At 36.2% G+C, this 23,611-nt stretch overlaps 1 protein-coding gene across 3 annotated transcripts in view; it reads left to right on the top strand.

The window, feature by feature from the left end:
- Positions 1–23,611, top strand: part of LOC150103081 (putative phosphorylase b kinase regulatory subunit beta) — an 860,602-nt gene that overhangs the window by 81,782 nt on the left and 755,209 nt on the right. The window lies entirely within an intron of this gene.

The raw sequence follows: 23,611 nt of genomic DNA, 5'->3' as shown, positions 1-23,611 counted from the left end.
CATCTTCGACGGGAATCGAACCTAGGACACTCCTTCCCCAGGCATATGGTTGTGAAGCGCACAGCCACTAGGCTAACCGCACAGACTGTAGAGTAATACTAGGAGAGAGAGTGGCAGAGCATCACATGCTCCTACTCTGCCAAGTGACACTAAAATTGGTAAATCGGAAGCAACCATTGCTGAAAGTGAATCGAGGGAGATAGAAAATGGGAAAACAAATTGAAAAACATCTGTAATATTGGGAAAAAGGCATTGGGCCAAACAACAACAAGAAATATTAAGCCAATTATATATTGGTTTAATCCTTTATCCAAGTGTAAGCAAACAAAGTTTGCACCTGAAGTATTTTCAGGACTGATGCAGTGACCCTTCCCTTAATGCATAGCATTATACATGTCTGCAAGGAGATGTGCTTTGCATTATGGGATACTAGGGCAAGTGATGAGAAGTTATACCACCTTTGCCATGAGTTGTCCCAGTCCTGAAAATACTTCAGATGCAAACTTTGTTTGCTTACATTTGGATAAAGGATTAAACCAAATATATAATTGATAGCATAGCCCAGGGGTCGGCAACCTTTTGAGTCGGAAGAGTCAAAAATTACAATTTACAAAATTTCAAAGTTTTTAAAGAGCCACAAAATTTTAAAAAGTTTTTAAAGAGCCACAAGATCTTATTGTCTTCAAGGCATTTTTGCACGGCATTCGCTATATCTTCTCCTCTAGTTTGTTAGATACTACAAATATTAGATACTTAGTTTACGAGTAAAGGTGTTATGCCCAGCTGTGCCGAAATCAATGAAAATTGCCAAACATATAAATTTCCGAGCGCTTCCGACGGACTGACGACAGTGACGATGCGTGTCACGGGGGAGGGGTGCGGTGAAAAGCGAGTACAAGTGGCTGAGAGATAGAATCGGTGCCTAATCCTCGTTAATCGATTCAGAACGATTTTTAAATTTTTTTTTTTTTTGATAAAATAAATAATATAATATTTGCGTATGGAACTAAAGAGCCGCAGCTTCACATCCAAAGAGCCGCATGTGGCTCGCGAGCCGCAGGTTGCCGACCCCTGGCATAGCCAACTGAAAAAATTTCCATCAAGAAATATTAAGGTGGACAACGAAAAGGCCATTTTCTTTTAGGGAAAAGAAAATGGCTAAGCAGAAGTGGGACAGATTAAGAGATGAGAATAGTAGAATAGAATATAGAGAAGCAGGCAAAGAGAGCAGTAGCAAGATCTAAAGCTGAAGCCTATGATCACCTGTATGCAAGTCTAGATAATGAAGAAATTGTCAAAAATGCTTTCAGGATAGCCAGACAAAAGGAGTGGGAAAGTAAAGATATATATCGAGACAGGATAATTAATCTGGTAATTATCCTTTATCAACTTATACGTCTCAATCATGTCTCTCCTCTTCCTTCTATCCACTAGGCTCTGCAGTTTACATTCTCTCAATCTGTTCTCATATTCCATATTCCAAAGACCAGAAACCAACTTAGTCAATTGTCTCTGAACCCTCTCCAACATCTCATCATCCTTTTGAAAAACTCTGCACAGTAATACACATGTGGCCTCATCAAAGTCTTGTACAGTGGAATCAGAACATCCTTACATCTTCATGTCAGTGTTCTCTGTATCATTCCCATAATTCGCTGTAACATCCTCACAATTTTAGCAAAATATCCATAAAATTTGAAGTCTCTATCCCACAACCACAAATTCTTCATCTCTTCCACCTCCTCCAAAAATATCCCCACCAGTCTTATACTCTGCATCCCATCTTTGCTTCCCAAATTTTAAAACCTTACACTTTGCAACATTAAACTGACAATCCCACATAATCACCCATTCAGACAGTCTATTTAGGTCATCTTGGAAAGCTGCAGGGATGCTTAAGGGTCAAAGCTGTATAACCGGGAGGAGACCGCCATGTAGCCTTTTAAGGAATGTGGAGAACCAACCAGGGCTTTTAACCTAATGTCCAATACTCACCTTCTTATGGCCTGTTAGGTATCTACCTGGATACTGAACAAACGAGGATAGGCTGGCAATTTGGGATTTAGCCAACTAAATTGTATTCTTATTGGTTTAAACCACAATATAAAATGGTGGTACAATATGACAGAATTTCATGCCAGCTAGGGTATCACCCAGTTAAACAAGGTCCCCGTTGATTTATCCAGAGAACCACGGCTAACAGCGAAAAGTCAGCTACTGGAACAAATCCTGAAACATACACCAACTCAACACTATCAACATAAGAATTTTCTTGAATATTTCATATTCAAGAAAAAATGAAAAAGTTTGAGAACAGGAACAAAACCTTGGAGATTCATTCAGTAGCAAATCCTGAAGAAAACATTGATTGATTCAGCCCTAGAGGTATGTATGTAACCTCTGTATGTGAGGTTGTCTGCAAGGATAAAAAAATCAGAACTCCATGGTGGACACAGGAAGTTAAAGAGGCAGTGAAGGAAAAGAAGAAAGCATACATATCAAAAGTTCCTGGCAAATAAGTCAGCTTGTGCTCTTAGAGAATACAGAGACAAATGTAAGAAAGCTAAACACTGTGTAAAACTAGCTAAGCAAAAGTCATGGGTCTACTATGGTAAGAACATAGAAAATATATATATTAGGAAGATGGAGAAATCTTCTGGAGGCTGTTGAAAAAGCTCAGAAATGGAGAAAAGAGTGCTGTAAAAGGAATTAGAGATGATAAAGGTGACACAAAAACTGGAGAAAAGATATCCTTGATGTATGGAGTCATTACTTTGAAAAATTGTTAAATGAAACAAGCAGTGATAGCACAGTGGTAAAAAATGTTTACCACTGTGCAGAGGGCATACAATCAGGAATACACGTCCATACTTGAAGTAGAAAAAGCCATTAGAAGACTGAAATGTGGAAAGGAAACGGGTGTAGATGATATTCGACCAGAAATGCTCAAGTATGGAGGTATAAAACTCTTGCAGTGGCCGCAATGCATAGTTCAGAAGGCTTGGACAGAGTGAGGAAATCCAGATGATTGGAGTAGAGCTCTCATAGTACCTATATACAAAAAAGGGAAATAAAACTGAATGTGAGATTTACAGAGGTATTTCCCTATTGAGTGTTCCTGGTAAGATTTGTGCAAGTATACTTGAGAAACGGTTGAGAAAGAATGAGGGAAGCTTGGTGAAGAACCAGCTGAATTCAGGCCAAATAAGGACCAAATAAGGTATCAGAATCAGATTTTCACTTTATGACAAATAATTACGAAATCGTGGGAATTTAACAAAGATTTGTATTTAAAGTTTTGTAGATCTGCAAAAGGCATGTAACAAGGAGTCAAGAGAAAACTATTCAAAATGCTATATGATGTCAGTGGGTCATTATATCAAGCAATACTTAGTCTTTATTTGAGTTGTAAGTCAGCAGTTAGAATTGAAGGATGTATAGGAAGATAGTTTGATGTTGTTCAATCTGTTGTCAGACAAGTATGTACATTATCCCCTCTGTTATTCATTATTTATATGGATCAATACGAAGGAAAGTGGTATTAAACTTGATATCAAAATTGGAGATGTTAATCTCAGCTGTTTTCTTTATGCAGATGATGTAATACTTCAAAATAAATCCACTACAAGTCTGCAATTTTCCCTGCATAAATTAAATAACTGCTGTAAGAAATTTGGTATGAAAATCAGCAATAACAAGACAAAGACAATGAAAATAGGCAGAAGCATTGAAAATATCAACTGCATTGTGAATAGAGAGCCTATAGGACAAGTAAAACATTTCAGCTACTAAGGCACAATTTTTAGTGAAGATTATTATTATTATTATTATTATGTGACACTTCCAGGGAGTCCCAGGGACTCATCGAGGGAGAGCACCTACTCTACAACTCTCAGTCTCCACCACTCAATCCACCAAATAAATACAACAAATCACAACTACTGCACACCACCAGTAGTATTTTCACAGACAATCACAAACATCCATGCCCATGTTTGGATTCAAACCCGTAGCCTTCTGGTTGGAGAGTAGATACACTAACCACTCGACCAAGATGGTAAATTAAATATGGAAATAGACAACAGAATCAACAAAGCAGGTATGGTAAGAAGTCAATTGAATAAATTTATATGGAATAAGAGAGAAATTAGTCAAGACACTAAATTAGCTGTATACTGTTGTAACGTTTCTTGTCTTTTATTGTACAACGGTTGTATTTTTTTTTTATTCAATCTTTTCTAACTAAACCTCCTCCTATATTAACCTTATCGGCTGCGCTATTTATGTTGTAACCTTTTCTTCCTTATTATAACTATCCTACCGCTGCGCCATTTATGTTGTGTCGCTTCTTCTTATTCATACTTATTTTAAACCTTTGTTGCTTTATCTCTGTAATACACTATCGGGTAGCACGTGGTACCTCTGAGTGACAATGGAATTTCCTCGAGATAGAGGCTGTACCAGAGTATCAGAGTGTCTAAGATTTACCTCTCGTAAAACGCCAAGAAATTTATTTGTTTCGCTGCGGCACTTAGCGCTATTAGATTATTAAACATTAACAACCAAGAGGTAATCTCTGGACAGTACTTAATGATACCTATCAACTCTGCAGACGTGGCCAAAATATACCCTTTTCAAATATCCCTTTTAATATCCCGCATAGGTTCGCATTAATATTTTATAAGCGGTGCATCGGATTCCAGAAATTACAGAAACTCTTTGTTAGAATCAAAAGCAAGGTTTATTATACTCAAAAGTTGATACACATAATAACACTAAATCAAATCCCATCTTAAGGGAGTTTCAGACAAGGTATATAAAATTAAAACACTACTATTACACTTATAAAATATTATACAGTAGCTTCCTAAAGTAAGAATTATATTAACCTTCGCTAATGCATTAATCATGTACTATTATCACAATCAATCTAAAACTCCGTAGCTCTGTCAGACTACACAAGATAACATTCATATCTTTCACAATCTCTTAATATTATGCCAATTCTTTACTCTTAACATATCCTTGATTTCATTCAATATAATGGGGAACTTTAACACAATGACAGATAATAAACATAAATTCAATATCCTTCTAAAGTCCTAGGCAGTACAACCTTATCCTATATCATTAATGTTCCCTTTTATAACATGTTAACGTGGCACAAATCTTTCATTCATATCGAGTGAAACACAAACAGAATCTACTTATCTTCCTTTATGGCTCTTTATGGCATCATAAATTCACAGGAAACTGGCCTTCTGTGGACAGCTGGACTTTTCCGCGGAGATACTGTCGCCAAAACCCACGACTGCAGGTACCGGGCACTGGCACCCTTCCTCGCCATGAGGGGGGAACACACCAGAGATCCAGGAGAAAAAAAAGCCTTGCTACAGGGTTGCATGACCCTTATATTACCCTCCTTTTTCTCGGCATTTCTCGCCCCTTTCGATGTCCAGCGAACATGCCGTCCATCGTCTCTGCTACTAATCGCACATACGCTGACGTCATTGTTTACTCGGGGCGATCTGCTCTCTCACATTACAACTCCATAACCTTTGGACTTGACTCCCCCCCCCCCAACCGTTGAATTTGCGCTTACATTTTATAATTCTTTTATACATATTTTATAATGCTCTGCTAATGTTTTATACCTTCAATATCAATTTAATCACATTCATGATCGGCACAAAATACCCTTCCATTAAAGAACTCACTTGATTTATATATGCACATTATTTATTTTACACTTAGAGGCAATTTACTGTATTTCTCTCATTCTTTTGTTTGGAAGAGCATGTTAGACTGAGATAAGATAGGAATACATAATTTTCCACTATATCACAATCTAACAATACAAGATGGTGTTCAAATCAATTTTAACTTAAGGATCTGAGAGCTGGGTTAGAAGTAAACCACTCGACCAAAGACCACAGATAGGACAGTCCTGAGAAAGATTAAGGCATGAACAGATGGCATCAGTGGTGATATCATATTAAAAAGGAAGATATTATTATTATTATTATTATTATTTCGTGACACATCCAAGGAGTCTGAAAAATCATCGATAGAGTACACCTACTCTATAGCTCCATCTTCCTTTCATCTACCAACAACACCGAACCTGTATTCTAGCTGTAAATCTGTAAATTGTGTGTGTTCTGAAGGGCCGATTTATCTGCATATGGGATGAAAAACTCATGTTTTTCCGTAAGAAAAAATCCTGCTACCTCTGTGAGATCGGCTAATTCATTTTCAATTGAAAAAGTCCATATATAGATATTATGAAAGAACTTGACATTGTTAGTATCTAGGAATGTATTAGCAGAGCTAATCTCAGGTGGTATGGTCACTTAAACAGAATGGGAGAGGAAAGATTAGCAAAACAAGTGTTCTCTGCCAGGTTAGCAGGAAAAAAACCCAGAGGAAATGTAGATATAGGCAGATTGAAACAGTAAAAAGTGTCCTTAGAGAGAGAGAGAGAGAGAGAGAAATTTAAGATCTGATAATGTTGCAGTCTTGACAGATTGATTTGGAGGAATATTGTTGATAGGAAGTTAGTAATGGGTAAATTCTTTCCTAATATCCTCATTTTTAATATGATATTGCTATTGATGCCATCTGTTCGTGCCCCTAATCTTTCTCAGGACTCTCATATCTGCGGTCTCTAGTCTTTGGTCAAGTGTTTTACTTCTGATCCATCTCTCAGATCCATAAGTTAAAACTGATTTGAAAACTGTCTTGTATACAGCTAATTTAGTGTTCTGACTAATTTCTCTCCTATTCCATATGAATTTATTCAGATGACCTTCCATATGAATTTATTCAGATGACCAGCTTTGTTGATTCTGTTGTCTATTTCCATATTTAATTTACCATCTTCACTAAAAATCGGGCCTAAGTAGCTGAAATGTTTTACTTGTTCCACAGGTTCTTCATTCAAAATGCACTTGACATTTTCAACGATTCTGCCTATTTTTATTGCTGACCTTCATACCATATCTATTACAACAGTTATTAAATTTATTCAAGGAATCTTGAAGACTTGTAGCGAATTTATTTAGAAGTTTAACATCGTCCGCATAAAGCAAAGAGCTGGCATTAACATCTCCAATTTTGATATCAGGTTTAATACCACTTTCCTTCATAATGTCATCCATATAGGTAATGAATAATAGAGGGGGAATAATATACATCTTTGTCTCACACCAGATTTAACATTAAACTGTCTTCCTGTACTTTCTTCAATTCTAACTGCTAACTTACAACTCAAATAAAGACTAAGTATTGCTTGATATAATGCCCCATTGACACCATGTAGCATATTGAATAGCTTCTCTCTTGGCACCTTGTCATATGCCTTTTACCAATCGACAAAACTTAAATACAGATCTTTGTTATATTCCCATGCTATCTCAACTATATTTCGTAAAGTGAAGATCTGATCCTGACAGCCTCTATTTGGCCTGAATCCAGCTTGTTCTTCACCAAGCTTCTCTTCCACAATCCATCTCACCCGTTTCTCAAGTATACTTGCATAAATCTTACCAGGAACATTCAGTAGGGAATTACCTCTGTTATTCTCACATTCAGTTTTATTTCCCTTTTTAATATATATGGGTACTATGAGAGCAATACTCCAGTCATCGGGAATTCGTCCCTCTGTCATGGCCTTCTGAACTATGCAGTGCAGCCACTGTAAGACTCTTGTACCTCCATACTTCAGCATTTCTGGTCTAATATCATCTACTCTTGCTGCCTTTCAACATTTCAAGCCTTTGATGGCTTTTTCTACTTCGAGTATGGATATTTATTCCTGAATGTATGCTTGTTGAGTGTTTTTTACCACAGTTCTATCACTGTTGTTTCATTTGGCAATTTTTTGAAATAATTACTCCATACTTCGAGGGATATATTTTTCTCCAGTTTTCACATGCTAACCACTCGACCAGCCAGGCTGGCCAAATTGTTAGTGTGTCCGCTCTCCAGTCAAGAGGTTGCAGGTTCGAATCATGCCATGGGCATGGACGTTTGTGATTGTTTGTGGAAAAAATAATGGTGGCGGTCGGTGGTAGATGGCATTGGTGTGTTTGCGGTCGATTGGTGGATTGTGAGTGGTGGAAGCAGAGTTGTAGAGTAGATGCTCTCCCTCAATGGACTCCCTGGAGGTGACAAATAATAATAATAATAATAATAATAATAATAATAATAATTTCTGAACTTCTTCAACAACCTATAGAATATCTTGCCACCCTTTTGGTATTTATTTTCTGTTTTTATTTATGTTCTTACTAAAGTCTTCCCATGACTTTTGTTTAGCTAGTTTTGCACAGTGTTTAGCTTTCGTACATTTTTCTCTATATTCTCTAAGAGCACAAGCTGACTTATTTGCCAGGAACCTTTGATATGCTCTCTTCTTTTTCTTCACTGTCTCTTTTATTTCCTATGTCCACCATGGAGTTCTGATCTTTATCTCCTTGCAGACAACCTCACCACATGCCTCTTTGGCTGAATCAGTCAATGTTTTCTTCAGGGCTTGCCACTGAATCGCCAAGGTTTGGTTCCTGTTCTCAAACTCTTTCATTTTTCCTTCAATAATCTTTGTGTATTTTAATCTACAGTTCACATCTGAGAGCTGCTCAAGTTTTATTGGCTTTAAAATTTTCTTACATGTTATTCTTTTCGATATGAAATTCAATTTTATCCTGCTCAAGACTAAATAGTGATCACTTCCAATTTCAAATTGTCTGTACACTCTGGTGTCCTGCACCAGGGAGAAAACATCACTATCGACAATAACATAGTCACTGAGACTTTTCTTATTCCATGCCTCTTCCCTCCATGCGAGTTTGTGCACATTTTTATGTTGGAACATGGTGTTAGTAATAACCAGTCTATGTCCAGTGTAGAAATCCAACAGGTATTTGCCATTATTATTAGCTTTGCTCTTTTCTCCAAATTTTCCCAGTATATTTTTGTATGTCTGACAATCATTTCCTACTCTGATATTTAGATCCCCAACAATGACCAACTTTTCCTTTTTCATTGTGTCAGTTGCTTTCTCTAAAGTGTCAAAAAATTCCTCCACTTCTACCTTAATAGAAACTTCTGTGGGACCATAGGCACAAATAAGTCTCATTGTCCAGTTCCCCATTCTCATATTTGCCCACATTACTGTACTTGAGACTGCCTGCCATTCAAGAAGATTATCCTTATATTTACTGTTGAATACTATGGCTACTCCTTTTCCTTGTTTGTCATTGCCTGAATATAACATTTTGTATTTATTGCTCAGAAAGATCTCACCAGTTTTTGTCTTTTTTGTTTCGGTCACCCCTATTATGTCGATCTGATAATTATCTAATTTCTCAGATAGCTCCATTTCTTTACCATTCAGGCTTCTTATGTTGATAGTACCGATCTTTAACTCTGGTGATGTTGAGTTGGAGTGTGTTTTCAGATTTGTTCCAGTAGCTAACTTTTCGCTGTTTGCCCTAGTTCCCTGGAAAAAACAACAGGGACCTTGTTTTACTTGGCGATGCTCCAGCTGGCTTAGAATTCTGTCATGTTGTACCATCATTTTGTATTCTGGTTTAAGCCAATAAGAATACAATTTGGTTATCAAAATCCCAAATTGCCAGCCTATCATCGTTCGTTCAGTATTCAGGTTGATACCTAACAGGGTGCACCACGAGAAGGTAAGGATTGGACATTAGGTCAGAAGCCCTGGTCGGTTTTCTGCATTCCTTTAAAGGCTATGTGGAGGTCTCCTCTCAGTTATACAGCTTTGATCGTTAAGCATCCCTTTTTCATGCATGTTTCACTTAAATATTGTAATTCTTGTTGAAAGGCTTATACGCTGGTTAAACATGATAACTAATAATTAAGGAATTGACAGCATACACTAGAAATATAAATTAAAAACAACTTTAATAAATTCTTTCCGATATTTCGGGAACGTCACGTTGCCATCTTCTTGGGAACTAAAAATGAAGAACAGGTGTACGCAAGTGCTACATAACAGCAAATGAAAAACGAAGCGAGGAAGCTACCGTTTTCCTAAAGTCCTGATGGTGCCCCCTGGCGGGCTCTATTGGTAATTATTGGCCTTTGGGCTGAAGTTCTTCTGATATGTGTTTCCCAAATTTGGGGCAGTCTTATGGACCCAAATTTGTTGAGGTTTGGCATGTTCATAAGGGCTGAGGCTGATTCCATGAATAGTCTTTCATATTTGAACTTCCTGCAGTGTATTACTGTGGCTTTCTTCCACCTTATTCTGTGGCGGGTATCCAGAGCATGGTCTGCAAGCCCAGAGTGGCTGTACTGGTGAAATCGGATGTAGTCCTTGTGTTCCGAGATTCTGATAATTTGCTGTCCTGCCTGTTTGGGCAAAGTAGGACAATTTACAGCTGCAAGGGACCTGGTTATACACCAGGTAGGTCTAGGGGAAGTGGCTGGTCTTTAGTGCAGCGGATAAGGGATGCCAATTTTCTATATGGTCTGTAACAGGTGGTTAAGTCATGTTTTTTTAGAATATTGTTGATTTTTTCTAAGGTGCCTCAGATGTAGGGGATGGTGATCGATTTAGAGTAATCTTTTTTGTGAAGGGGGGAGGTGGGTTGTGGATAACTGGTTTAAGTATTTTTTGGATTTTTTTTTGTGGGGGGGGCAGGTAGCCATTGGCTGATAAAGTGTTAAGGATGTGATTTAGTTCAGTGGTTAGAGCTTGATCATTTGAACAGATAAGTTTTGCCCTGTTGAATAGTGTCTTAATAACTCCATATTGTTGTGAGGGAGTGGGGATTGTTGGTGAATGTATCTGCCTGTATGGGTAGGTGTTCTATAAACTGAGAAAACCAAGGTTTCATCAGGTTGGTGGGTGATTAGTGTGTCTAGGAAGGGGAGGCTATTGTTTTTCTCTTTTTCTAAGGTGTGGGTTGTTTAAGTGTGTTAAGAAGGAGAGGAGTGTATCCAGGCCATGTGGCCAAATAGCGAACACAACCTCAAAGTAGCGAAGCCATATGGTAGGTTTTTGTGGGTTTAAGGCTTTCTCTTCAAAAGTCCCCATAAAGAAGTTGGCCAAGGGTGGGGAAAGTGATGAACCCATGGCTGTCCCCTCTATCTGTTTGTAGAATTTTTCCTGCCAAATGTGTGATGGCAATACACCATCACACATAAAAAAACTCAGCCCACTTCAAAGCCAGTATAGATAACCTTACACTCCAACTTAATGGTCAGTTTTGACATCTCCTCCTTATTCACAAATGTCCCCCCCCCCACCTCAAAGAAACCTTAGAGCTAATCTAAGCTAAATTTCCTCCCGATATCTCAGCCCTATTTCAGTTCACAATGAACTCAGGCTATTTCGTTTGGCAGGAAAAATTCTACAAACAGATAGAGGGGACAGCCATGGGTTCACCACTTTCCCCACCCTTGCCACCTTCTTTAGGGAGACTTTTGAAGAGAAAGCCTTGAACTCAGCCCCACAAAAACCTACCATATGGCTTCGCTACATTGATGATGTGTTCGCTGTTTGGCCACATGGCCTGGATACAGTCCTCTCCTTCTTAACACACTTAAACAACCAACACCCTAGACTCAAGTTCATCCTAGAAAAAGAGAAAATCAATAGTCCAAAAAATACTTAAACCAGTTATCCACAACCCACCTCCCCCCCCCTTCACAAAAAAGATTACTCTAAATCCATCACCATCCCATACATCCGAGGCACCTCGGAAAAAATCAACAAAATTCTAAAAAAACATGACTTAACCACCTGTTACAGACCATATAGAAAATTGGCATCCCTTATCCGCTCAACTAAAGACCAGCCACTTCCCCTAGACCTACCTGATGTATAGCAGGTTCCTTGCAGCTGTAAATTGTCCTACTTTGGCCAAACAGGCAGGACAGCAAATTATCAGAATCTCAGACCACAAGGACTACATCCGATTTCACCAGTACAGCCACTCTGGGCTTGCAGACTATGCTCTGGATACCTGCCACAGAAGAAGGTGGAAGAAAGCCACAGTAATACACTGCAGGTAGTTCAAATATGAAAGACTATTCATGGAATCATCCTCAGCCCTTAGGAACATGCCAAACCTCAACAAATTTGGGTGCATAAGACTGCCCCAAATTTGGGAAACATATATCAGAAGAACTTCAGCCCAAAGGCCAATAATTACCAATATAGCCCACCGGGGGGCACCATCAGGACTTTAGGAAAACGGTAGCATCCTCGCTTTGTTTCTCACTTGCTGTTATGTAGCACTCGCGTGCACCTGTTCTTTAAGTTCCCAAGAAGATGGCAACGTGACGTTGCCGAAATATCGGAAAGAATTTATTAAAGTTGTTTTTAATTTATATTTTTAGTGTATGCTGTCAATTCCTTAATTATTAGTATCAAACTTAAATATTGTATCACCTTATAAGACCAATTTTCAATTTTTTTACTAATTATCTTAGTCGCCAATACATTTAATCTTCCAGAATTTGATTCGAGATAATTATTTTTGTCAAACAGTTATTTTATAAATGGAAATCTGAATGTTAACAGAATTCATTCCCCATCTATTTCAAATTAAGTTATTTTATTTTTTTATTCATAATTTTAGTTCGAAGATTATTATTATTATTATACGGGCACCTCCATGGCGTCCGAAGACTCATCACGGAAGACCCAATCTATCCACACAATCTGTCATATACCTCTCCTTGAACCCATTAACAGAAAAAGCACTCACAATTGACTCTGGCAACCCATTTCACCCATTTGCCACTCTCGAAACAAAAAATCTAGTCCTCACACCCCTACTGATCAAATCATTATTCAACTTCTATGGATGACCCCTTGTTCTGGTCCCTCTAGTAAATTGCTGAAACATTTCCCCTGCACATCTATTCTATGAAATCCTTTAAGCAACTTAAATGTTTCTATCCTATCCCCCCTCGTTTTCTCCTATTAACCAACTTCTTCAATACACACACCTTCAATTTATTCTCATAGAGCACATTCCACAGGCCATTCACCATCTTAGTCACTCGCCTCTGAATCCTCTCCACCACTTTCACATCCCCAAGAAACCCCAGGGGACCAGACTCAAAACTAAGAAATTGAAATTGCAACTGTGAAATTAGTTCACATATTGCATAAAGGTTCACACTTTTACAATTTTGCTTTATAGAGAACAAATAGAATAATCTTGAATCATATCACATAATGTATAATCTTTATATCCTTTCTTTTAGAGTTACACGGTGATCAGCATTCATTTTAAAAATTTATGGAATTTACACCCATGTTAAAAAACTTTTTTATTATCCCGATGTTTTGAACTTCACATCAACATCATCATCTGGAGCATACATTAATAATAACTAATAATAATAATTAATAATAAGTTAATAATGTAACTCAGACAAGCTGAGTTACATTATTAACTGTAAGCTAAAGAAACAATGATATGATCACATGTTATTCTACTGGCATGACCTCTTGTGAAAAAAAAAAAATTAAATTACATCAAGCTAAATTCTATTTACAATGAAAGGAATAAACATTCTTTCTGATGGTTTTCTTTCAAAAACAATGATGTCCTATTTTTAATGTTACAATTCTTATTTTTGCTTTTAAGATACTGGATTTTCTACAGTCCTTTTTAGGACTGTAGAAAATCCACTATCTTAAAAGTTGTTCTTAGTGAGGAACGTTCCATGGGTTGAATATATACCTAAATTTACAACCGTGTTAAAAAGTTTTTTAACACAGTTGTAAATTCCATAAATTTTTAAAATGTATAATCTTTATACATTATGTGTAATGGACAAAGGTTAGAAGCCCTGGTCGCATAATGTGTAGTTCTTTGCACTTCAAATTTCTTGGCTTCCCCGAATCACTCATTACAAATTGAAATAAATGGCTGTTTATGAAGTAAACTGTTATGTACATATTTTCTGCTAGTTTAGATATTGTGCGGTAGTTTTGAAGCAGTAATACTTTGCCTATAGTTTATCATTGGAAACATGTACAGGAAAATACATCAGAAGTGAAATTTTATTTCCAAATTTTTCATAACAGAGTTAAAATTGTATTTCTCTGTTGATGGCTAACACCCACCAAAAAAAAAAAAAAAAAAAAAAAAAACTTCTAGGTAAACATAACTGCACATTGCTTTCATTTGAATTCATTATTTTTTCCAAAGTAATTGTACCAGATAAGTTTTAATTTTTTGATACCAAAATGAAATTGCGATTATTCTAAATGAGCAAATTTTGTACATTTTCTCATTTATATTATTTCCTGATTATTATAGATCAGGAATATTGGGTAATTGGGGAACTTAATGTTTACAAAGCAATGTGATCCTATAAAAGCAATATCAGAATAAAATTTAATATCTGCTAATCAATCAGAAAGTTGATAAACAAATTAACAAATTTCTGCATTTATTTGTCTGTTGCTTGGGACTTTTTTAGTGTGTTTATTGAGATGTGTTCTTTCCTCTGTTTCTCAGTAATATCTTCATTAGTTTACAGCCTTTTATTCAAGCAGAAAGGAATATTAGTAAATATATCTAAGACGCAATTCATTTCTGAGATGGCAAGTAGCAGCAACAGTAGTAGTAACATTCGGGCTAAAAAAAAAAAGAAAAAAAGAAAATTTGGAGCCTTCGCCTTTCAAGTAGCTCTTAAATGCACACCAGCTTATTTACAGTTCCCATTCATAGATAAGACAGGATTACTGAAGATTTTGACACAGCAACATTTTATGCTTCTTCTGTCTATTTCATGACAAAGATATTCTTTTCTTCATAGTGAAACTGACACCTCTGTGCTTGCCAACAACATCAGCAAGTTGAGTCCACATTACACAACTTTGGAGCTCAATAGATATCGACATGATACTTACATTTTTAATGCTTTTGATTGTACAAGGTATCGGGAAAAAGCTCGCCCTCGAAATGTATTGGTCTACAGAATGGATTCTGAACACGGCAATGTTTCGTGATATTATGATGGAAAAACAATTCACTCTCATCCTGAAGTATAATAAATTTAGTTTAATCCTTTATCCCAGTGAGTGCAAACAAAGTTTGTGCCTGAAAATATCTTCAGGACTGAATATAGTGCTGTACTATTTTACCTGGGTAAGTAGTCCAACACCAGGTAACTCGTAGCAAAGGTGGAGCAAGCTACCAACACTCCTATCCCAGTATCTCCCATAATGCAAAACACATCTCCTTGTGGATATGTATACTGTCATGCATTAAGGGATTGGCCACTACCCAGACTACTTTCGACCTTTATTGATGTCTCTTCAGTGGAAGCGAGGCACAGAGTTGGAGATACCAGGCAGAAACAGTAGCAAGGTCATCTTTACTTATAGGAGTTGCCAAAAGGTTTGCCACCTTTTTTTTTTAAGATACTTTGGATTTAGAGAATGATGTTGAATGTTTATTTTTCACTAGGTTAGACTATAATAAATTTAGTTTAATCCTTTATCCAAGTGAGAGCAAATAAAGTTTGTGCCTGAAAATATCTTCAGGACTGAATATAGTATTGTACTATCTTACCTGGGTAAGTAGTCCAACACCAGGCAACTTGTAGCAAAGGTGGGGCAAGCTACCAACATTCCTATCCCATTATCTCCCATAATGCAAAACACATCTCCTTGTAGATATCCACCTCCTGAATTCTCTTTTTCAGCAACTTTTCCAGTACTTTTAACATCACTCCTGAGATACTGATTGGTCTATAGTTTATTTTTCACTAGGTTAGACAATAATAAATTTAGTTTAATCCTTTATCCCAGTGAGAGCAAACAAAGTTTGCACCTGAAAATATCTTCAGGACTGAATATAGTGTTGTACTATCTTAGCTGGGTAAGTAGTCCAACACCAGGCAACTTGTAGCAAAGGTGGAGCAAGCTACCAACACTCCTATCCCAGTATCTCCCATAATGCAAAACACATCTCCTTGTGGATATGTATACTGTTATGTATTAAGGGATTGGCCACTACCCAGACTAGTTTCGACCTTTATTGAGGTGTCTTCAGTGGCAGCCAGGCCCAGAGTTGGAGATTGGAGATACCAGGCAGAAGCAGTAACAAGGACATCTTTACCTATAGGAGTTGCCAAAAGGTTTGCCACCTTTTTTTTATTAAATTACTCTGGATTTAGAGAAAGATGTTGAAAGCTTTTTCACTAGGTTAGACTATAATAAATTTAGTTTAATTCTTTATCCCAGTGAAAGCAAACAAAGTTTGCACCTGAAAATATCTTCATGACTGAATATAGTGTTGTATACTATAACAGGTAAGATAGTACAACACTATATTCTGTCCTGAAAATATTTTCAGGCACAAACTTTGTTTGCTCTCACTGGGATAAAGGATTAAACTAAATTTATTATAGTCCAACCTAGTGAAAAATAAACTTTCAACATCTTTCTCTAAATCCAGAGTAATTTAATAAAACATGCAAACCTTTTGGCAACTCCTATAAGTAAAGATGACCTTGCTACTGCTTCTGCCTGGTATTTCCAACTCTGGGCCTGGCTCCCACTGAAGAGACCTCAATAACGGTCGAAACTAGTTAGTGGCCAATCCCTTAATGCATAACAGTATACATATCTACAAGGAGATGTGTTTTGCATTATGGGAGATACTGGGATAGGAGTGTTGGTAGCTTGCTCCACCTTTGCTACAAGTTGCCTGGTGTTGGACTACTTACCCAGGTAAGATAGTACAACACTATATTCAGTCCTGAAGATATTTTCAGGTGCAAACTTTGTTTGCTCTCACTGGGATAAAGGATTAAACTAAATTTATTATAGTCTAACCTAGTGAAAAATAAACTTTCCTCATCTTGAAGTATTTGCATTTTCAGGATAATGAGGAATATGATCAGGCAACACATCCTTGACTACTCTTTAATAAAATATTTGATTTTCTGATGAAAATTCATCTTCCGATGAATTTTCATCAGAACATTCCTGAGAGAGACGTGAGTAATGATGAAAGCCTTATGTGATGTTAAAGCAAATTGAAATGCAAGCAGTATATTCCCCAAAAGAAAGCAAAGTATGGAATAAATTTATGCTTTGCAAAGTGTAAAGTGCATATCTTATATGGGAAATCAGCCTGTACTTGAGCATGATAATTATTCGGATCTACAGTTGTTGATGTGTGTAGTAATGGAGTTACTAGACCCCCCCCTTTACTGGGGAAAGGTTACTGAGTTATAATGGATAACTACTATATCTGTCCTGAACTTGCTGATTTGCTTTTACAACATCGTACGGATAGTTATTGTATCATAAATGCAAAAAGACGAGACATGACTGCAGATCTGGCATAAATCCAAACTTATTAGTGAGGGAGTCTTTGCACTACATTGGAAAGACAAAAAGATGTTTTTCTGCTGTCTTCCCTACACAATCCATCAGTGGAATCCATGGAGAAGCATTTTTTCAAGAAAAACAAACCCATTGTTGTATGTGCATAACACTATGGGCTGAGTCTACACATGTCATCAGTAGCTATCATTTTACTCTGTAATGAGCAAACAACATAAAAATATTACAAAAAAAAAAGTGTTTGGACATATATCGGATTTTATTATTTGGAACAGTTTCCTGCTGTAAAAGTAAAAATATATATCTGCCATAACATGTCTAGATTACAGAGTAGAAATCTTGAAAGCATTTTCAAGTTTATTCTCCTTCTTCAGTGAGCAGGAAAATAGGCAATCTGTCCAGACTTCCATGGTTCAGCGCTACTAACTTTACCATTTCCTGGAAATTTTTCCACCCATAGTTTAAAAGTTTAAAAAAAAAAAACGGACCCCAAATGTTATGTCTGCTTAAAAAAATCATGAAGGAGATAATAAACTGGTGTCCTGAATATAAAATTGCTTTGTGCTTTCAACCTTGTTTTAGGGTGTTCCATACTGTTCAAGATATGTATAAATTTTGAACAGTATAAAAACAAAAATGTCCCTCTCAGGGCCATTAAAACATTCCTTTTCTGGATTGCAAATATTGATAGAGAATGCCTGACTGTTCTCATGCTAATTCCTCTTGAAGAGAAATTTGTTTAAATTGTTTTTATAACACACAGAATAATATATTGTTCCTTTAATATGGCTAATAGTACATTTTTAAGAGAATAAAATAAAAATAGGAAGAACCATCAGGACACTTGCCTAGATACAAACACTTCTTTTATTTGTTTTTATGTCCACCACCACAAAAGTGGAAATCTATGATACGTTAATGCTATATGTATGGTAATTAACATCAGAGATAAAATTAAGCATGTTTTTTAAAATCTCCAGTAAACTGAGTGATGGCCTTGCACTATGTTATTTACACAACCAAATTCATCTATCATCTGAATATTTTCATAAGCATTCGTGCCAGAATGAGGATTCTAATCTGCATCTACTTAGTAAAAAATCTGCAGCCCTCTCCAGTTGGCTACCCAAGCATATGATCTTGAGATTAAGAGTACTATCTTGTTTTTTGTCAGAATTTAGCTGCTGACTTATTATTATTGCATGACATCTCCAAGGACTCATTGCGAGAGGACAATCTACTCTACTCCACTACATACATCTCTCCATCTTCCCTGTTACTTAATTCTTAATACTTATGTGGTACTGATATTTGTATTTGTCTTTAGATAATAGATGAGATCTGTTATCAGTGTGTAAGACCACTACCATAATGTTCATAGAAGGCCTACAGTTTCATAATGTGATATGAATCACATTATGAAAATGTTAAATCTGATGTTAGTTGTTTATAGATGGTGTTATCCTTCTAAACAAATGTTAATAATTAATATTTGTTAATTTTTAGTTAAAGAATACCTCCAGTATTCTTTAACAAAGTTATCTAACTACTGAAATGAATCAGATATGAAAGACAAGAAAACATAAAAAACAAAGTGAGAAATCAGCCAAAAATCTTCTTAGAAATTTAAAACAATGCTCAGTCCAACTCTAATGTACTGATCTAAGAGACAAAATACAATAGTTCATTTCATCAAAGACTATAAATTATACACATTAGAAATGAAAGTACAGGTAACCCTCGTATAATGCGGATGTTAGATTCCACAGAAATGCCATGTTATATAAATCGTGTTATGTGAGACTCAGATCACACAGAAAAAGTAGGATTATGTTCCGAAATCATTTTTTTTTTTTTAATTATATAAACAACAACAATGACATATCCAACAAAAAATATTTTTATTTAATTCAGGTAATTCATGTAAGTTAAGAAAACATAAACTATGAAACAAAATACATAGTAGAAACTTATAAAAATAAAATTGTACGTAAACTTCATTGCACATAATGCATAAATGTTTTAGGCAAAATAAAATAAAGTGCATATTTTAATCGTCATCAGTCTTCAAAACGAACATTTCGTAGATGTTCTTGATTTACGAGGGGAGCGCTCCATTGAGGGATCATTATCCATAAAATAACATCCTAACTTTCTAGCCAAGTCCAATCTGTCTGCTAATTTCTTTAAACTGAATTCTTTAACGGATTTATCACAATCAGAATCTTCGGCAGAACTTTCCCCACCATTTGGTTTGACGTTATCTATTAATTGTACCAGCTCCTCTTCATTTAAATATGTTTCCCCATCAATTAATTCACTAATTTCGTTTTCAACCATATTGCAAAAAGTGGCCATTACTATAAAAATAAATTTTTTACATACAAAAAAGCATTACATATGAAACTCACCAGAAAATAAAGTGCTCAGCTTGAGATTAACACTCATGAATTTTAATGCACTTTCCTGGCAGAAAACGAAGACAACTTTCAACAATAAACACTTTATACGTTAAGCCGTTGATGTACACGTGTGCTAAAGGGTATTTCCCCTAATCGCTACTTATAACTACATGCGCGATACGGGCAGACAAATTTAAAGGAATATAAAATTTGATAAAATTTTTAATTTGTGTGGTGAAAAATATATGAAAAGATAAAGGGTTACTATAATTTATAGACTGTGTTTTTATGGAAACCGCGTTGTATAAGTACCGCGTTGAACAAGGGTTACTACAATTTCTAGACTGCGTTATATCGAAACCGCGTTGTATAAGTACTGCGTTATACGAGGGTTACCTGTACTAAGAGAATTTTGGGGAGTGAACAAATGGCATCAATAGGCAACCATGTTAAACATGAAAATATTATAAAGGAACTTAACATTATTAATCTTCAACAACGTGTATGCTTTTTAAGTAGATCTAAAGTAATTATAGTTGAAGCATAAGGTTACTTCTACTAAGGTAGAAGTGGAGGAATTTTTTGAGGCTTTAGAAAAAGCAACTGACACAATGAAAAAGGAAAAGTTGGTCCTTGTTGGGGATCTAAATAGCAGAGTAGGAAATGATTGTGAGACATACAAAAATATTTTGGGAAAATTTGGAGAAAAGAGCAAAGCTAATAATAATGGCAAATATCTGTTGGATTTCTGCTCAGGACATGGACTGGTTATTACTAACACCGTGTTCCAACATAAAAATGTGCACAAATTCACATGGAGAGAAGAGGCTAGGAATAAGAAAAGTCTCATTGACTATGCTATTGTTGATAGTGATGCTTTCTCCCTGGTGCAGGACACCAGAGTGTACAGAGGATTTGAAATTGGAAGTGATCACTATTTAGTCTTGAGCAGGATAAAATTGAATTTCATATAGAAAAGAATAACGTGTAAGAAAGTTTTAAAGCGAATAAAAGTTGAGCAGCTCTCAGATGTGAACTGTAGACTAAAATATAGAAAGATTATTGAAAAGAAAATGGAAGAGTTTGAGAACAGGAATCAAACCTTGGAGATTCAGTGGCAAACTCTGAAGAAAACATTGATTGATTCTGCCAGAGAGGCATGTGGTGAGGTTGTGTGCAAGGATAAAAAAATCAGAACTCCCTGGTGGACACAGGAAGTTAAAGAGGCAGTGAAGGAAAAGAAGAAAGCATATCAAAAGTTCCTGGCAAATAAGTCAGCTTTTACTCTTACAGAATACAGAAACAAATATAAGTAAGCTAAACAGTGTGTAAAACTAGCTAAACAAAAGTCGTGGGAGGACTTTGGCAAAAATATAGAAAATGAATATCAAGAAGGTGGCAAAATATTCTAGAGGTTGTTGAAGAAGCTTAGGAATGGAGGAAAGAGTGCTGTAAAAGGAGTTAGAGATGATAAAGGTGACATGAAAACAGTGGAAAAAGATATCCTTGAAGTATGGAGTAATTACTTTGAAAAACTGCTAAATGAAACAAGCAGTGATGACAGCACAGTGATAAAAAACACTGACCAGGCATGCAGTCAGGAATACATATCTATACTTGAAATAGAAAAAGCCATCAAAGGCTTGAAATGTGGAAAGGCAGCAGGAGTAGATGATATTCGACCAGAAATGCTGAAGTATGGTGGTATAAAAGTCTTACAGTGGCTGCACTGCATAGTTCAGAAAGCCTGGACAGAGGGACGAATTCCCGATGATTGGAGTAGAGCTCTCATAGTACCCATATATAATACTTCTATATCCTCTTTCTTCCTGGTTATTACTCAAACTTTGAAGATCATATCTCTCTTGATATGTCCTTGTATGAATAATTCCATAGGCTAGATATCATCTTGGTTACTTTCTGATGGGAATTTGGCTTTGACGAGGCCACCAACATGTGGTCTTATTAAAAACCTTGGACAGTACAAAAATAATAACTTTCTTATTCCTATAAGTTAGTGTTGACCCAAAAGCCTGGACAGAGGGACGAATTCCCGATGATTGGAGTAGAGCTCTCATAGTACCCATATATAAAAAGGGAAATAAAACTGCATGTGAAAATTACAGAGGTATTTCCCTACTGAGTGTTCCTGGCAAGATCTATGCAAGTATACTTGAGAAACGGTTGAGAAGAATTGTGGAAGAAAAGCTTGGTGAAGAACAAGCTAGATTCAGGCCAAATAAAGGCTGTCAGGATCAGATCTTCACTTTACGACAAATAGTCGAGAAAGCATGGGAATACAACAAAGATCTGTATTTAAGTTTTGTCGATTTGGAAAAGGCATATGACAAGGTTCCAAGAGAGAAGCTATTCAATACGCTGCAGTTATATGGTGTCAATGGGGCATTATATCAAATAATACTTAGTCTTTATTTGAGTTGTAAGTCTGCAGTTAGAATTGAAGGAAGTACAGGTAGATGGTTTAATGTTAAATCTGGTGTGAGACAGGGATGTACATTATCCCCTCTGTTATTCACTATCTATATGGATCACATTATGAAGGAATGTGGTATTAAACCTGATATCAAAATTGGAGATGTTAATGTCAGCTCTTTGCTTTATGCGGATGATGTTATACTTCTAAATAAATCTGCTACAAGTCTGCAAGATTCTCTGACTAAATTCAATTGCTGTTGTAATAGATATGGTATGAAGGTCAGCAATAAAAAGACAAAGACAATGAAAATAGGCAGAATCATTGAAAATGTCAACTGTGTTGTGAATGGAGAACTTGTGGAACAGGTAAAGCATTTCAGCTACATAGGCACGATTTTTACTGAAGATGGTAAATTAAATATAGAAATAGACAACAGAATCAGCAAAGCTGGTATGGTGGGAAGTCTATTGAATAAATTCATATGGAATAAGAAAGAAATTAGTCGGAACACTAAATTAGCTGTATACAAGACAGTGTTCAAACCAGTTTTAACTTATGGATCTGAGAGCTGGGTCAGAAGTAAAACACTTGACCAAAGACTAGAGACCGCAGATATGAGAGTCCTCAGAAAGATTAGAGGCGTGAACAGATGGCATCAATGGCAATATCATATTAAAAATAAGGATATTAGGAAAGAACTTGACATTGTCAGCATCCAGGAATGCGTTAGCAGAGCTAATCTCAGGTGGTAGTCACTTAAATAGAATGGGAGAGGAAAGATTAGCAAAACAAGTGTTCTCTGCCAGGTTGGCAGGAAAACGACCCAGAGGAAGACCAAGATATAGGTGGATTGATACGGTACAAAGTGCCTTAGATGATAGAAATATAAGATCTGATAATGTTGGAGTCTTGACAAGTATCAGACTGATTTGGAGGAAAATTGTAGATAGGAAGTTAGTAATGATGTAATTTTTTCATGTAGTACTGTCATATCCTGTACACCCCTTGAGGGTACATGACAGGAATTTGATGATGATGATGCATAAGGTTACGAATAGTCAGCACTTACTTGCATATAAGAACATAGAGTTTGCTCGTACAGAAAATTCCTACCCAGAAAAGGCTTCAGTCAATGAAATACAAGGAGTGTCAGTATAAAAAATTTGAATAGAAAGAAAAAGAAGAGTGATTCCAACCCCCCCCCCCCCTTTTTTTTTTTTTTGGAAAGTAACTGTTAATAATTAAATAAATCACTTGGAAAAATGTTAGAAAAAACAGCAAACAGGTTTAAAATAAAAACTTTTTTTAATATATCCCATACTACACACACACACGTGTAAAAACATGATGTAGCTTAAAAAAAAAATTCCAAAGCACATTACATCGATTTTTTTACATAGGTCAAGTCCCATG

The sequence above is a fragment of the Typopeltis vanoorti genome, chromosome 9, assembly GCF_054136105.1.
Source record: "Typopeltis vanoorti isolate ZY-2024b chromosome 9, IOZ_Tvanoo_1.0, whole genome shotgun sequence".
Lineage (NCBI taxonomy): Eukaryota > Metazoa > Arthropoda > Arachnida > Uropygi > Thelyphonidae > Typopeltis > Typopeltis vanoorti.
The sequence above is the reverse complement of the archived record's forward strand: the minus strand, read 5'-3'. Positions and strand labels throughout refer to the sequence as shown.